Consider the following 18,572-nt stretch of genomic DNA (forward strand, 5'->3'; position numbering starts at 1 on the left):
ATGTATGCTCCCCGCTTTCTTCAACGTCGAAATAAGGAGAACGATACAGCTTCCTGTACTAAGCTTTGAATGTTTAAGAACGGCACGCTTAACCACATAGACGGGGGGCAGACAAAACACGAAAGCATTTTTGATTGTGTACAGAGAAAGTGAGATCAAGGCTGCGATAAGTGGATTGTGTTGTAAAAAACTCAAAGACAATGATGTGATGTTCGTAATCATCTACACGAGATGGAGAAGGCTATAGATTGGAATTCATGCCAATCTCACAATTTTAACTATTGGGCCTTAGCTATGGTGCTTACTAAGCGCCAGCGAAAGAGTTCATGACACTTTTTCCTTGACTACTCTGTATTAAAAAGGCAGGTTAAAACAGAATATAACCTACGAGACATCAGCCACATATACCGAGCACTGCAAGGACCTAAAGATACAAGCTAAGAAACTTGTATTTTTGTAATGTTTGTGTAGTGGGGCGGAGATACTCTCTGGGTCCACTCATCATTGTTTTTGATGCAGAAGTTGTCCAGTCCAGTCTATGGAAAACATATTCCTGGCCTTACCTGACGGAAGGATGCTGAATTTTTGGTATGCTCATGTCATATCAATGTAGGCCTCTGAACGATTTCACTTGACGACAGAGGGCTGTTGAGATGCACGGGTTATCATTCTAGGTGTTAGCAAACATATCTATCTCGCTTATCAGAGTAATGCGTATTTTTACAGTATAAAAAGCTTAATTTTAATTGCACTAAACAAACGTGCCAGATCACTTTCCCTTTGTGATAACTGAATGAGGCGACAGCAATAGATTAGGGGACACAAATACTACCACCAGGAAATCTAACGTCATGCACTGCGCTACAGCTAAGGAGAAGAGTGCCTCTCACTTGCCTTTCTTTGGTATGTGTTTCAATATACATTTTATCCCCTTTCTTGGCAAATAAGTAATGTTATGATCCCAGCTGCATTTCTAGTAGCTTCTGGTAGTCTTTGTTTCCATCTAGGTAACATGTTTTGTAGATATTTCACTAATAAAAAACAAACGTATTTATTTTTCCCCTTTTTGAAGAACATTTTGAGCGTCATAGGAGAGAACATATCAACCTAACGGTTACGCTAGCAATGCTTAGATAAAGCTTCACAATTTAATTAAACAGGATAGTGTTCACACAATGTGTTTAGATGCTGAAGGGCGCGCACTGCAACCCCCTCCCCCTTGCAATATTTGAACATTGAATGCAAACCTTTCCTCTGTTATAGCTCTCATTGCAAATACTTCAAAAGTGATGAATTATAACCGAGGACGAGCAGTTTCTATTCGACGGGCCTTTTTGTGTTTCTCTGTCTCCCAAGAAAGCCAAACACACATTAATCACGTTTGTTTTCAGCTACAGAATGGCACTCCTTTGTTTCCCAAGTTATAGGAAGTGTATAGAAAAACGTATATAACTACTCTTTAAATCTCACAGTAGCAAAATAAGTGTAACTTGGTTTGCTTCCTCCTTTTTTCGGGATTCTTTCTTTTAGGCTCGTTTCAGCCTCTTAAACTTGGCCGTGACAGAAGAATGCCTACAAGCCTCCATTGGCGGAATGTACTTCAGGGTAATAGGGGCAACAGAATACGAAGACATTATAATATCCCCACCTCGCATAGGTTGCAGGCCCATCTCCCCGTGGGCGCCTGACGCCACCATGTAGAGATGGTGAAAGAGGGTTTTAAGGAAGTTGTGCTAAACTGGGAGGAAAAATGGGTTCACGGAAAGGCCACATTTTCTATCCCATTAGCTCTCCTTCATTCCAGCGCCCTGACCTCCAAGACCCCTGACCCGGGTAGGTCTCTCAACGTGTACCTTCTCAGTGTTCTCCACACTGATCGGGAGACTCCGCTCTGTTCGGCCTCTTTGTAGATTTTACCATAGCAATGGCCAAGAGCGCGGGGCAGCTTTCTATGCGTGTAAGGCCATTGTGTCCGTCCCCAAGACGCCCAAATAAATAGGGAGAAGGGTGAATCTACGGCCACACATTCCCAAACGTGGTGGTAGGAGGCCTTGTTCCCACATGGGAACGCAGAGGGTAACTCAAACTTCCACAACTTACAAGTAAGTTTGTACCGGAAAAACGTGTTTCACCCTCGTTCCCACTTCCTCATTTCGCTATCATCCTGTCCAACGTCCCCATCTCAAGATGTTCTCGCATCTCCGTTTTCTTCCTAATTTTTCAGTTTTTGTTATCCGTGTCGTACTGTTTTCTCGTTACTAAGCAGATGAGCTGCCAACAAGAAATCGAAATTAACCAGTATACTGGGGGAAACACTACAGCCCATACAGGACGTTTACACTTTTAGGATAAAAAGTAACTCCGCAGTCCTAACTGTATATAACATGGCAACCTAATATGAACATCTTACAATTTTAAAAGTCACATTGAGAAACTCCACGATTCAAAGTGATCCATTTTAGAGTTTGGATTAATTTTAGCACACACAACACACAGAAGTTCGAGTAAAATAAAACTGTCAGGAAAAGCTTAAAGTATCAGGTAATCGATGCAATTAATTAAAAAAAACAAATCTAACTGCGCTGCAATTTTTAATGTTACTTTTAGGGGCCATAGTAACCAACAGAACGCAAGGAATATTTATTACAAAAAAGTGCCCTGTCTTGTAATTTATACGTTCAAAAACTATCCTGGGGCTTAACTAGTTAGTGAGAGGCGGGTCACCTCCGCAGTTCACCTTGCAATTTAAACATCGTTGATCCATGTACAGTACGTAGTGTTTGACGATAGGTCCTGTTTCTTTAACATCCCTGCAATTAAAAACATCCCTAACACACATGCGTTGATGATCATTAAAAGCACACACCCAGCCAACGCTAAGTGCGCGATTACGATTTCCCTCTATAACCGCCAAGAGGACATTCCTGTAAGATGTATTTATTATGGCCTCGTATATCATTATAGTAAGATATCGTTGTTATGTACTTCCTGTTCTGTCACCATGATTCATGCAAATGGCACAGGACCAATGCAAACAGTTGGGCTTTTTGGTGAGCTAGCACGGTGTACAGCCTAACAGAAACTCCACTACGTGCATTTGCCATTCAACTTTTCATTCTAATAAAGACGAGACCTTCATTCAAGGAGATACACCAACATGGCTTACTTAGTGGGCAACACATTTCCCATTTCTTAAAACATTTAAGTCCTCAGTCACAATTGAATGCACCATGATTTATTGTGTTTGTTCCCAGATTTCCTTTAAGTTCTGGCTTTATAAGTCTGGATTTCTTCTTCAAAGCCATATACTCATTCAAGGTTGAGAATACTCGATTTGGGGGTAATAGAGACAAAAACTGTTTCCACGACTGTGTTTGATGGAAGGGCATATCTACATGCATCGATTGTAAAATTTAACTAAGCCATTAGTGGCATCTTTTTCTCGGCACTACCTCACGAGAGGCAGCAAGAGTCCACCAACAGGACATGTTAAAATGCCTAAAATGTTAAAAACTCTAGTAGAAAGGAGAGACACTAGGCAGCTGGAAAGATAGCGAATGTTGTTAATAAAACGATTCAATACAATCGTTATACAAAGATCAAAAGGCAGAGAACAACGAAGAGCACTGGAAATAGACGTCACTGGACATGTACATTTTCGGTATTGTATCACCAAATGACCAGCATGCAGATAGTAACATCTATATGTCGATTTTCATTACATTTTTTAATAGTCTTCTATGGTCTTGCTTCATACACATGTACAGCCAACACACGCACATTGCACGTTTGCATATCTTACAATTGCAACTGCGTTATGCCAATGTTTCACTTATGCAATTCCAGACATTTAAAAACGTAATTCAAAAGAATACCACAGAACTGTCCAACTAATCTAAAAATAACGTTAGAAAAGAATATAAAAAAATGCAAGGTAGTTAAAATGCTTTTCACAAAATGAAGTTGATCAAGTAAGTGAACGGACATGCACTCTTTCAATGTACAAGGGAAGGAATATTGCACACTGCCAGATGTGCAATGTATATGTCTTTGGTACTAGATATACAATGTGGGGAAGTGGGCGAGCGAGGGTTCCTGGTGTTCTCCGAGCCTAGTCCATTCTCTATAAATATTTAAACAGCGCTAGTTTAAATGTTTATCTGCAGGTTGACTAGTGCATTAGTCCAGGTCATGACCTCAAGTTAAGAAAGGAGGACAATGAACTATTGACCGAGAAGAGAAGACCCGTGTTGAAGAGAGCTGCAGATAGATTTTTGCAATTGCTGGGAGCAGCAGGTTAACTTTGTTTATGTAGCAAGCAATGCGGACACACCCATCTACGTTTCTGTAGACAACTCAACTACAGCCCTTCCCCCTTCGTTCGAAAACCTTTCAGATTTCCATTCTAACACTGCGTGAAAGCCTTGTTTACTGCCTTTTCTAATTCATACATTTTGCAGTGAATTGGCATTCAGTGTTTAATTAATAGAAAGAGCAATAGCTTTAATAAAAATATCACAAGGGACAGCTTTCCTTCACCTGCTATGTAAAATATGGATATTCGCACCAAAGAATATGAAAGTCCACCTACACTTTTGTTAAGCCTCCTACACAGGGACTCACAAACTTTCAGAGCAGAATTACATTGTACTTTACTTGATTACTGCCTAGCATGAAAGTCCACTAGTGAATTGATAAAAAATGGACAAATACATAATGTATACAAAATTGTCACACTCTATTTATATTCACTATTTTGTAACTGAGGGTAATAGTGTGGCGAGAGGGACTGCTTCATCACCTCTGCCCCATCCCCTGAGCCATTGGATAGTCAAAACAATTCACATAATAGTGCTCCCTTCCCCACTTTATGATCTTGCAAGGTAACTTCAATGTAGCCTGTAGGTACAATGCTAAAGATAGACCACATCAAAACACTAACGTCATTTAAACTAAAATACCAGGTATGTTGGAATACAAGAAATAAAACGATGTACCTCTCTACTGTGACCTCGAGGGCACAGCCTAGCTACCTAATCTTTAGTACACTGCTGAAAAAAGAATATTTCGGTCATGTGACTAAGATCCAAAGCCCCAAAAAGGATTAACAAAAACACCCTCACCACTACTATATCCAGAATAATTACACTTTCCCTATATTAACAGATGCACCCTCTGTATCCTTACTATTTTCAACCTGCATGCAGTGCAGAGGTACAAATAATGGCGATCTTCTCAAGACTATATACATACGCACAATGATTTGGGCTTCACCAAACCGGGTTAGAGTCTCGGTAGGGATGTTCAACATCCTGTGACTCTAGGCAGATCACCTTATCTCCTTGTGTCTAACAAAAAATATAAATGTGTCCATCAGTAACGCAACTGGTGCTCATGCACAGCATTCTGATACCTTTGGGTTAAGTTTGCGCTATATAAAACTCCCACAAAAAATGTAAACATTTTTACAAGGCGGCGTTAAGCCACTTATGTGGCTTAACGCCACATTGTGAATAAGGCCCCCTTCCACTCAACACGTATTTTTTATTTTTGGAGTTTTATATTGCGCAAACTTGACCCGAAGGTATTGGGTATTAGAGCGCTTTACATAGCACCAGTTGCGTTACATGAGGACACATTCATTTTTGTTAGGCACAGGGAGATTAAGTGATTTGCCCAGAATCACAGGATGTTCAGCACCATTGCCGAGACTCGAACCCAGTAACCCAGGTTCGAGGTTGACTGCCTTAGCCGTTAGTCCAACTCCTCTCCTCTCCTCTCACTTAGCATGAAAGGGGCGGACAATGAGTGTTGCGGTGGGCGTTCCCCCGCAACACCCATTGCTTTTTGACACTGCCCCCTGTTTAAATGCGTGGCGTAAATAGGAGGCACTGCCAAAAATAAGACCAGGGAAAACCTGGTCTTAACCTTGCGAAAAACGAGGAAAAGTGATTCATTTCTCCTCTTTTGCTGTTTCTATGTGTGTGTATTCTGCAGCACACATAGTAACAGCAAATTGCCACTAGTGATTGTTCATGTGCAGGAAGGTGTCCCTTCCTGCACATTAACAATCATTAAAAAATGACGAGTTGCAGCTTCTATGTGTGCTGCGTAAAGCAGCACACATAGAAGTTATAAATCGCCATTAGTGATTGTTTGTGCAGGAAGGGACACCTTACTGCACATAAACAATCATTCTCTGCAACGCAGGCACCCTTGTACTATGGTGCAAGGGTGCCTGCATTGGCGCTAGGTAGCTTAATTGAGCACCAGTGCTACAGGAAACACAGGGGTGCTCTGCATTCTTGTAAATATGGTGCATCCCTGCGTTTTTCAGAATGGCGGAGTGCTGCGTTAGCAATTTTGGCTTAACACTATGCTCAGCAATTCTTGTGTAAATATGCCCCTAAATGTCCTAAATTTACTCCTCTAACTTGCATTTCAAATGGAAATGTCAGAATAACCAGTCTGACCATGTGTCTAGCACTTCTTTGTTTTTAGGAGTCAAAAGCATAGCAAAAGAGAGCTCAGCTCTGGTTTGCCACGGTGACAACAACTGAGAAACACAAGTAGTCTTGAATATTGAAGTTAAAATACAAGCCAGGACTTCTTTCATACAAGCATGGTGAAGTTGGGAATGATTTTCCTTCAACATATAGATATGCATGGACGTAATGTGTGTGCACAGCTGACCTTTAAAAAGACTGGCCTGGATGTGTTTTATTTGTTGGAGAAATTAACTTTTATGTAAGAATAGAATATATGATATTTTGGGTGTATGTGGGTTGTCATCACCCTCAATACAGTCAACAACAAAAAGGCATCTAAGCATGTTGAGAGCACAGAATACTGTATTCCATTTTAGTACTAGAATAGAAAAACATTTTAGAATAGAAAAACATTTATAGAGCGCATGGCTACTCGGAAGCATCCCAGCGCTGGTAACTGACACGGGGGGTGAGGAGCTGCGGAAGCTTAAGAAAAAAGTGTGGTCTTAAGCTGCTTTCGGAAAGCCAAATGATCAGGGATTTTGCGGAGGTACAGAGGCAAGGAATTCCACAGTTTGGAGGCATTATAGGAGAAAAGCCTACCGCCACTCCTAGATTTCTTGATCCTAGGGATCTCTGTCAAGTACAGATCGTTAGAGCGAAGGTTCCGGTTAGCTTTGTATGGCATAATCATGGTGCAAATGACAGGTGGGCCAAGTCCAAGTCTTGCCCTGTGCACTATTCACAAGGCCTTGAATCTGACTCGTTCCTGTACCGGCAGCCAGTGTAGGGAACGGAGGGCTGGTTTGGCTGAGAGTCTGTTAGTGGTTCCCATCAAGAGTCTCGCTGCACTATTTTGTACTGTTTGGAGCTTTGGGATGGTGGCAACGGGGGCACCCAGGTATAGAGCGTTCCCGTAGTCAAGTCTCAAGAGTATTAGTGATTGCACTAATACTTTCCTGGCCTCAAAAGGAAGGAGGGGTAGGACCTTTCTGGCCATTCTAAGAAGGCCAAAGCAAAGAGCAGCTGTTTTCCTGGCTTGGGCCCTAAGGCTCAGATCCTGGTCCAGCCATATACAGAGGCTCCTAATTTCTTCTTTCAGAACTGGGGGTGGGCCCATGCTAGGGGGCCACATCAAGCTGGGGTTAAAACTGAGTGTGTTGCCCAGAATCATAATCTCAGTTTTTCCTCTGTTAAGCTTGAGTTGGGAGGTGTCCATCCAGGCTGAAATGTCATTTAAGCAGGAGTGGAGGGCATGTGTGGTTGGATCTGCTTGGTTGAGCCCAACCACCAATTGTGTGTCATCAGCGTATGTGATGATCCGGATTCCATAGCGGGCGATTATGGCAGCTAGGAGGGACATGTAAACATTAAAGAGGGTCGGACTGAGAGATGAGCCCTGTGGCACACCACTCGGCAGACTGGTGGGAGCAGATACAGTGTTTTCCTCAAAGACCTGAAATGTTTTCCCCTCCAGAAAGGAGGAAAGCCAGCGAAGCGCCGTACCCTCCACTCTTATGTGCCTGAGTCGCCGGATCAGAATTGAATGGTTTACCGTGTCATATGCGGCGCTCAGGTCTAGGAGTAGGATGGCTGCTGAGCCTCCTGAGTCGAGGATTTTCCTGCTCTCCTCTACTACTCCAAGTAAAGCAGTTTCGGTCCTTTGGCGTGGGCGAAACCTCGGTTTGGGAGGGATGGAGCAGGTCGTGATTTTCCAGAAACTCCGGAAGGGAGCGGTTAACGTGTTTCTCCGTTACCTTGCTTATGGCAGGTAAGAGGGATATAGGGCGATAGTTGCCTAGATCAGTCGGGTCCAGGTTGGGCTTTTTAAGTAGCACTTTGACTCTCGCCCCTTTCCATTTAGTGGGGACTATTCCAGAGGCCAGTGAGGCGTTGATCAGATGTATTACATTGGGGGCTATTATAGGGGTGACTTGCTTCAGAATACTTAATGGTGCTGGGTCAGTGGGAGAGCCGCTTTTCACTGTATCCCACAGGGAGGTGAAAATTTCCTGGGACACAGGGGGGGAAGACGTCAAGAATGTATTCAGGAGAGTCTAAGGGGGCATCCGCCTGAGGGTGAGGGGTTTTATCATCTTCCACTATAGGTGGAAGGGATTCCAGGATACGCTGGACTTTGGTACTAAAAAACTCAGCCAGTTTGTTACATCGTTTGCCAGAGGTGTCTGGGGCTGTGCTCAGGGTTGGAGCTTTAAGTAGTTTTTTTTTATAATGGTGAAGGATTCCTTGGGAGAGTTGGAAGCTTCTAGGATTCTGCTCTCAAAGTAGGAGGCTTGGGCTTTTCTTAATTCAGCTTTATAGGCGCGAATGGCTATCCTATAATCTTGTTTATTTGAAGGGAGGAAATCTCGTCTCCATAGTCTTTCTTTTACTTTACATTGCTGTTTTAAGGAGCGCAGTTCTGGCGAGAACCATTTGGCGTTATGAGGTCCTGCTGTTTTTTTTATCTTGGTTTTAGGGAGAACAGTATTAAGGGATTTTTCAATCCAGTCGAGGACCTCCTCATTAGCTTTGTTCGGACAAGAGTGAAGCCCAGGTTTGGTCTTTTCCAGCTCCAGTAACCATTTGGCTAGGGAGAGCTTACTCCAGGGGCGACCAAAGGTCCATGAGGGTTGTGTCCTGGGACTGATGGTCTGTGGTGACCAAAGAAGGCTTATCAGAAAATGGTCAGTCCACGGTAGTGGAGTAGGGTCAGCTCCCTTAAGCTCGGAAAGACTAGAGAATACCTGGTCCAGGAGGTGTCCTTTGACATGAGTTGTTTGGCTCACTTTTTGAGTGATTTGGAGTGAAGCGAGATCCCTGGTTAGATCGCACGCATTGAATGCTTGCGGGTCGTCAAAGTGGAGGTTGAAGTCACCAAGAATCGTAAAATTACCCGCCATACTGGTTAAATTTAAGGTTGTCTCAAGAAGAGATTTGTTAAATGCCTCTATTAGCCCGGTGGGGCGATAGACCAGGTGTAGGAGAGTGGCATCGACTGCATAGTTGCCCCCAACGTTTTGCTGATGTTTTCACTGTTTTGTTTACTCTAGCCAGGCCGTGGCCCTGCTATCCAGGACCCCAGCCTATCTGCTTCCTCTCTAAACTGATGTGAGTACTATAGGTACATACCAATTGGATACTGAGGACACCCTGTGAGCCCCTTGTAGATGGTACCCTAGGTACCCAGGGCATGGGTCCCTCAGAGGCCTACCAGGGGCTGCAGCACTTATTGTGCCACCCCTGGGACAGCCATACAAACTGACACCACCAGACCACTACTATAGTCTGGGTAAGGTGGTGCTTGCACCCCTTACAGGCATATAGGTATCCTGTATCCCACTCAAATACAACACATATATTCTCATAGGTCACCCCTAAGGCAGGCCTTGCTAATCCTACAAGGCAGGGTGCTGAGATATGTGTGAGGGGGAACCCCTACCTGAGTAGGGCCCCTCTGCAACCTTCGTTAAAACTATTGCGAGGTTGTTTGTAGTGCAGCCATACCATATACTCTTAACCTCATTATAAGTAATCGCGATAGCGTGATAACTTGAGAGTGGCTGCACAGAACCATGTCATGTTTGGTGTCAAACATCGTGGAATCATACCCTCAATCCAGCCATGGGAGTGAGGGCATGATTCCCCCCTGCTAGAGGGGTGATATGGTAAAAGCGGCAGATTTTAGACACCAATTTAAAAGAGCACACGTAGTACAAAATGGATGCTACCCGCCACCCACACGATTCTGGCTGCCTGTTGCTGGGCAGAACTCCAGCCACGGCAGCTGGACAATAGGGATCTTGTTGCAGGGAGGTGTCCCCACCTCCCCAGACAGACTATGTGGATTGGAACTGGGTGGGTGCACCTTAGGATGTCTTTCAAACTTGCACGTAGGCTTCCCCAGTGCCTACTTCTGCATACACCGGCTCAGACCGGTTCAGGGGCATCCTGTCCCCTGCCCCGGCGGGAAACACACAAAGGGGAGAGGGTGTAGCCACCCTTTCCCGCATGAACTCCCATTGGTGGGCTCTGATTCAGACACTCCCCTAATCCCTGGATAAAGGTGGGTGCAGGGTCCCCAGAGCCTCAGGTTAATCTTGGACGAGAACTTTGCTTCAAAGACTTGAAACTTCGACGAGCTGCCGCTCAGCTGAATGAAGAAATCTCCCTTGGGGTAAAGGAGTTACCCGCCTGCTTGGCAGGCACCTGAAACACTGCAAGTGACCCGGTTGGAACTCCACTGCTCCTACGGACAACGAAGACTTCTGCCTACCCTGAGGTGGGTTCCGAAGCATCCCAGAGGCCAGTGAGTGTGCACAGCAAAGCTTAGCACCGTGGACCCCGTGGGTGCCGAGATACCCAATACCCCAGGACACCGGCCACCTCTTGCACAGCACACGAACCCGACCAGTGGGTAAGTTGTGCTTTGGCCCATCATTGAGCCAACCTCTCAGCATCACCTGTGCCAAAGGACAACGCCCCAGCCAGCTCCGGCGACCCGTGGGCACATCTTTACGCACTCCAAATTGCTGCCTTCTGCGGTCCCTTGTCTCTCGACTGGTGGGCCCGAGCGGAGGTCAAACCTTACTTCAAAGGGCTCCCCTGGTTGCTCCAGGCCTGCTCTACAGTCTCCTCGCTGGAGACCTCGCTCAGACCTCGTGGGTCTGTACCGTAGCTGTTTCTTGATTCTTGCGTGGGTTGCGGTTGCCAAGGCTTAGTGGATCCAATCCGGACACTAACACCGCAGCGACCTTCATCCTTCGTGGGACAGTCGCCCTCCAGCAGCTGGCCTTCCTTGAAGCCTCCTGGACCCCGTGGCTGTTGATCCAAGCTACCCGTCTTCAACCTGAAAACACCCGACATTGAAGGGCTCTTTCTCCTAAGGCCCCTGGTCACTGGCTATTGACCCAGACTCTGTCCCCTCTGCTTTCAGGTCCTCTCCTTCAAGATCTACATCTTCAATCTGCACAACATCGACAACGCTTCACGCCAGCAGCAGTTCTTCACGTTTTTTCATTGAAAACGAGACATCGACCCGACACCGAAAACGACCTATGCGCCCGGCTTCCCTAGGGCAGGTAACAGTGGTACCTCGGTACTATGGTGGGTGTGGGCCCTCCAAGAGCTTAACTCTAAACTCCTGAACTTGAACACCTGCTAGAAGTGTCCAGATTCTTGCAATTTCCAACCGCGATATTTCCCATAGGGTTTAATAGGGATCCGGACTGTAGTTTAAACACTGCACACGCTTCCCGTGGGTCCCCTTCCTCACTACCTTGGGTGGTTTCGTAAGGGGCCAGCGATCCTAAGTGCCCTAAGCGCTGTCTGCAGAACTGTCGTGGTTTTATACCACTTTTTTAATATATGGTTTGGTCCCCCCCTGGGGCCCTTTGATTCCAGTGCTATTTATTGTTGTTATAAATGCTTTATTGAATTGTATCTTTACCTCCAGCCTCACAAGAGACTAGTGGGATTTGTTCTTAGAATAAATACATATATTTTGAATATATACCTGTGTGGACTACTCTTTCATTTGGTCATTCAAGAGGCTATCCATGGTAAAACAATAAGCTTAACACTCCTTCAAGACTTAGCCTGAAGGCTGCTTTCCACAGCTACCACTAGGATAGCTTTCTTTAAAGGTTGTTGTTGTAATTACCCGTTTTCCCTCCCCTTGGTACCAGTGGTGGCCGTAGTACAGTCTGATGTTCTCACAAATATTGTTTTGAAATTCAGAGGTAAAGGGGATTTTGAGAGGACACTCCTTCCTGTCATAGGCCGTTGTTTTATCTCCATCTAGCCAGAGAGGGTTCAGTTTGGTGCCCGGCTCTCTCCCTCTTAGGGCCACAAACGGAGAGATGCCGCTCACACAGCTGGGTGCAGTATAGTAGGCCCACAAACAGTCTCTGAGGGAATCATCGATATTGAAACCATTTGATATCGCTAGTTGGAGATGATCCTTAATCATGCGATTAGTTCTTTCTGCTAATCCGTTTGCCTTGGGACAATAGAGTGCCGTTCTTTCATGTTTGATGTTGAAGTTCTTCAGAAAAATGTTCATTTCATCAGAGGTAAATTGCACCCCATACCCCGTGGTGGTAAAGAGGCCCACCCGTGTTCAAGTGAGGCAGAGCACATTTTTCCCTCCACAAAATGTTAAGAGCTTTCAGAAAAATGTGGTGCAGTTGGAGGATGGACAAACCTGGAGTGGGGATAGACTGGCTACGTAAATCTTTTCCTGTTTTGAGAATTGTGTTTGTTATATGGGTAGGGAGATGTGTTGTAATTACCCGTTTTCCCTCCCCTTGGTACCTTCCGTCCACCCCTTCCCTACACCCCTTATTAGTTTGTCCGGGAGCTCACCTTAGAATGTTCACGGTGTGCCTCGTGGATACCGAGAGCGGATGGCCTGGATAAAGGACCTTCAGTTTTGTTGTACCGAGCGTGAGTCCGTTCTTCATTACAATAGTTGTCTTTTAACCTATCACCTTAAGAGTCGAATTGGACTGGTGGAAGGTGTCCCCTATAACTAGTGGATAGCATATGCCAGGCCAACTTCTCACACCAGGATACCTATGAACACGAGAAGCGGTGAAAATTCGATAGAAAAGTGTGCATTCTCGCAATCTTCAAGAGGGTTGCCTAGGAGACGGCAGGTAAGCTGTTCCTTATGTCCTATGGCTATCCCACGCCTCTGCCTGTGGGGCGATCGCATCTTTGGAGCCCAAAACCGGCGGGAGCGCTTGCACAATGTCTGGTTCTGAACTGGTTGTGAGCCAGGTCTCCGTGAGGAACAGTACATCAGGGTCATGGTCGCTAAGAAGCATCCAGATCTCTGCTGTATGTTTGGGTAGGGATCTGCAATTAAGGAGTAGCATTCTGAATTCATCCTTATGGGGGGTGGTCTCTGGCCTGTGTGGTAAAAACATGCACACAAGTAGGGCAGTGAGAGGGGAGTTTATCGGGGTGAAAAACCTGGCCACACCTGCTTCCTAGGGCACCATCGAGTGTCCTAAGATGAGAGCTGGAATAGGAACAGTGGGCTGAAGTGAAAGGGGCAGGGGTCCTGGGCCCGGCCCGGCGCAGACGGGCTTCCTTAGGAGCGCCTTCGGCACGTCCGCTGCGCGGTCGCGTCACCATGTGAGCTAAATAGGCCATGCGCTACACCTGGTCCAGCAACTAGAACGCTGACCCGGCGCTGCTAAAAGCTGAAGTGTTGCTGTAAAAACTGTCCCCGGAATGATTAGAGCATCGAACACAGCTCTGAACCCCCCACACAGTAAAATACAGTCAGAACACAAATTAAAATCAAGATTAAAAGTATTGTTAAAACGAGTGATTTTTTGTGGCAAGGAAATGCAAGAACACCACTGACCTGCAGCAACACTCGAACGCGAGTGATCTGCTTCGGCCCGTTTTAGTTAGCACGGTCGCGTCACCATGTGAGCTAAATAGGCCTTGCGCTCCACCACTGCACAGTGCCCATTTTCCCAACTTTCCCATTTGAGTACTGAAGTGCACGCGATTTTAGATGTTCAGCATAGGTACAAAGAGCCCAGATGTGTTAGCAATACAACACTGATCTCTTGTAGAAGTAATATCTCATAGCTCTAGCCCAAATATTGTTCAGTTAAGGAAAATATATGACAAAACTACAGGCTTCCTTTGTAGAGGAGGGTAGGGCACAGGTTCATAACATTTATTACCCTATCCAAAGATCATCAAATGGTACATAGCTGATGAAGAGGTTTCATACTAACCTACAAAAATTGTTTCAAATTGGTAATCAAATCAATATGGTTGTATGACATAATATGGAGAACAGGGAAATATTGTCCTTCTCAAATATAGCGAAAAATATTAGGAACCAAAATACTGCATTTATATATTTTGTAAATAAACTGCAAAAATATCAAGCCAAAAATAGTGTGGCCCAGAATATCATCAAAAAACAAAACATTACATAGATTGAACTATAAATAGCCTTAATATTACATTTCATATATATATATATTACTGTTTAAAATAATAAAAATAAATAAATATATTAAAAAATAATATAAAAAGCAATTAAAACTAAAATATATATGTAAAAATTGAAATCATTATTTAAACAATTAATAAAAGTAAATAATGTTAATATTACTAATGCCAATAAAAGAGACACACACACACATATATATATACATATATATAGCAAATTACATATAAAAACGAATAAAACCAAAAGCCTATATATAAATTGAAAAATAGACAGTATAAACTTTTATAGGAGTGAGTATTTCTTTCCCTCCCACGGCGGGGAACATAGCGGCTGTGCACTAGGTGGCTACGGGCACCCGGGGAGGGAGTTTTTCACAGCCGTGGTGTGTGCGCCGTTTCCCCTCCACCTCGCCTTGCTTATACCTGGTGAAGGCCTTCTGTCTTTGGATGGCCCCCCGAGGGGGGGGGGGGCCATAGGAGGGGTTTGCGCCTCTTCTTTTGTTGCGCCTAATGTCAGAGGCGCTTCTCCTCACCCTGGCGGACAGCGCAAGAATTCCTAGCTGGGAGGAAGCCGCGTGTGAACTCCAGCATGGCAGAGCGGCCCTCGCCCAGGTCCCGCGAGTCAGTGTAAGCACAAGACCTCAGGAGCGGACCTGGATTGGGAGTAGCGCGGCGGCGGAAGTCTCGGGTAGGGTGACCAACCGTCCGTAAATTTCACGAACTGTCCGTAATTTGGACCTCACATCCGTTGTCCGTGAAGATCCCGTTTACGGACGCCTTTTGCTGATAGCAGAGCTGTTCCCCTTTGAGAGGCCTCAACTCCCTCATGGATGGGTCGACTTGCACTCCTCCTGGGAGGACAAGAGCAGCCCCACCTGCCCATTGTCATTCTGTATGCAGGCTGATTGTCACATACAGAATGACAATGGGCCAGTCGGACTCCAAGGGAGAGGTTATCCAATGTCTTCCAAGTTACACCATATGCTAAAGAGGAAGCGCCCTCATAAACCTGATGTCTCTCAGTGGGTTTAGTGCACAATGCAAGGGCTTGAATAAGTCTCAGATTCAAAACTTGGCAGGAACAATTCAATCATTAAACACGATGTATGGAGACAAACTGCTTCTTAAATATAGTGTCCCTTTTATATTTGCAGATAATACACATTCTCGGAAACAGGAATAATTGATAATATAAATAGGAGGTTCACAGTTACCCATTTTTACTGATGCTTCTCCAAAAACAGGTGGAAAATCTGACTGCCCATCTGCATTTATTTTTTTTTAATTAAAGTAGGTCTGCTTTTGACGGACTCCTACTGCTTTTCACCTGTCTGGCTAATAGTTGTACAGATTCAGAACAAGAAGAGTTGAAAAAAGTTAAAGACTAACAATGCTTAATATAGCTTCACACAAGCGCATGTTTTATACATAAGCATTAGTGTTTTCATATTGTATGTGACTGCTTTTATCAGTAAACCTAGAAAGCATCCAAGCAAATTCCTATGTTCATCCTTAAGGAAGTCTGGAATTCACTCATTGCATTCAATTTTTTTTCACAGATCACAAAATAAAAATGATAAAAAGACAGAAGATTAACAAAAAATAAATATTGTTAAATACTGATTCAAATACCATAAAAATACATTTTGTAAACCAGAAGTACTATGCTGAATATATTTATCATACTCTAATGACATATGAGATGGTGACAGCTGCCAGAACCCATTAGACAGTGTGTCAGCCGCCCGCATGCCCATAGACTGTAAGAGTGCATGGCCAGGACTGAGGCTAGCATCCACCAGGCCAGCATGACAATAGGCAAGAGAGTGTAAGGCAGCATGCATAGCCAGGACGGTAGACAGTGTCTGCCAGCCGTAAGATCCCACAGCCAGGGTGTGTAAGGTAGAGTGTACAGCAAGGACTGTGGTGTCCACCATCCCAGCGTGTCCATTGATCACAGAGTGTCATACTGGGACTGTACCCACACAGTAAAGTTGTGCATGGAGGCTGCCTTCGCCGCCTCATGCTTCCTCTGCTCTCACCAATTATCTACATCCAATGCGCGTACAACTTTACAACTCACAATGTCATTCAGATATGAGATGCTATTAACAGTCTATCCAAGCATACCTTCTGACAATTTCTCTCACCAAACATGCCTGTTCAGGACCACTAACTGTAAACAAAATATCATACTGGACAACCTAGTGCAGTAACCATATAATAGATTATGATCATATGTGTGTGGATTTGGGGAACTTTTGGGGGACCGCCCAAAGGTGCAGGGTCACCCTATAGTCCACAGGTCCGGAATACAAACTGAGACCATCACTGGAGCACAGAGAGAAAGGATATTTATTACAATCTCATGAGAGAGAAAGCATCAACAACAGACACCCATAGCTGTCTGAGGAGGCAGTCTGGTGAGTGCTTTGGTTCTGCACCCTATATACCCTTCATCCCCACCCTGTGCGTGCTAGGTGAACAATAACAAACACCAATAATTTACAGACAAGCAATGGTCAGTTATGATACAATCAGCAGGTGGTGGCTGTTTGGCCCCTGCAGGGCATAGGTGAAAAAGGCATGATTATATGTCAAACAAAGGTTAATCTGATAAGTCCACAGATGGTAGCGGTGAGGCCCCTGCAGGTTGTAGGCGAAAAGCATGTTTATACGACAAGTAAAGTTCGATCAGATAAGTCCGCAGATGGTAGTTGTTGGACCCCTGCAGGGCAAAGGCGAGAGGAATGATTACACAGTAAGCAGAGGTCAATCTGATAGGCCTGCAGATGGTAGCTGATGGACGCCTGCAGGGCATAGTGTGCAGGGTGAGGACGATAAACATCTGGGAAACTCCCTGTCCGACTGGTTGAGCATGGGCTGGTCAGTTTGTGGCAGATCAAAGCACGAACAGGGTGTGAGCGTCCGTACAGGAATGTGGGAGGTCAAAAGTGGAGCTCCAGATTGTTCGTGAAAGAGAGAGAAGGTCAGTCATGAAGGGTATAGCACACAATGGTGGAGTGAATGGCAAGATAACAGACCTACCTTTCCACTGTCTCTCGTTTTGCCATAAGCGAAACCATTTTCTTTTTTAGTCAATTACAGTGTTCATCAATAGCTGTGTCTCACGCTCAGTCCTTATTTTATCGTTCTTGACCTGTGCATTTACGGGGACTGACTTGATAGCATTTGCGCAGAGGCCACAGAGTGGGGGACCACATTGAAGGCAAAGACAACAAAAGAGAACCAGGGGAAGCGGTATCAGGATGATCATTAGAACCTTCCATCCCCATGTCAGCAGAAGTTGCCATATCCAAGAACCAAGAGACCATGAGTCTGTATCTTGATGGAGTTCAGAGGCTATTCGATGGAGTGCGGAAATAGCCTCGTAGACAGATGATGAATGATCCGGAACATACACGCAACAGCTGGTGCCGATGATGCAACATGCTCCTCCGCGGTCAGCTAGGATGACATCAAGGACCATGCGATTTTGTAGAGTGACGAGGCGTACCGCTTGGAGCGCCGCAGTGTTGTTGGCCGAAATACCAGCTGTGATGTTGACGGTGGCTTCCATGACTCTGGTGAGGTGGCGAATGGCTCCGCTGTTTGCCATTGGTCCCCAGAAGGGAAGGATGCCCTTCATGCCATCCAGGAATTGTTGAGAGGTTGTGTCTGTTTGTTCACCCACATCGTTGCTGCGGCGGGCGCGATGATGACGAGGAGAAGCAATGTAGACAGGGGGAAGGAGGAAAGCTATGTAACATGTGCCTCCCCAGTTCTCGTGAAGCCAAGTGTATGCCTTTGTTCCACACACAAAGTAGGTGTTTGGGGAGGCAACAAGGGGCGGTGGAGATGTCGTATTCAGAGTTGTTCTCACGGCTCAAGAGGTGTCCCCAACGTACTCAATACATAAGCCTCTGACAGAAGCTTTTACAATGATGACTACTGACATTTGATTATAATACCTTTGAATGCCCTCCATAGGGCAGTCTAGGAAGGGCAGAAGAAGGTTCATGATACCAGTTAATAAAGCTGGCCCCTATGTTACTGTACCACTGGGAGGGGAGGAGACATGAGTTCCTGGTGCATACC

This window comes from Triturus cristatus, chromosome 4_1 (assembly GCF_964204655.1).
Source record: "Triturus cristatus chromosome 4_1, aTriCri1.1, whole genome shotgun sequence".
In the NCBI taxonomy this organism is placed as follows: domain Eukaryota; kingdom Metazoa; phylum Chordata; class Amphibia; order Caudata; family Salamandridae; genus Triturus; species Triturus cristatus.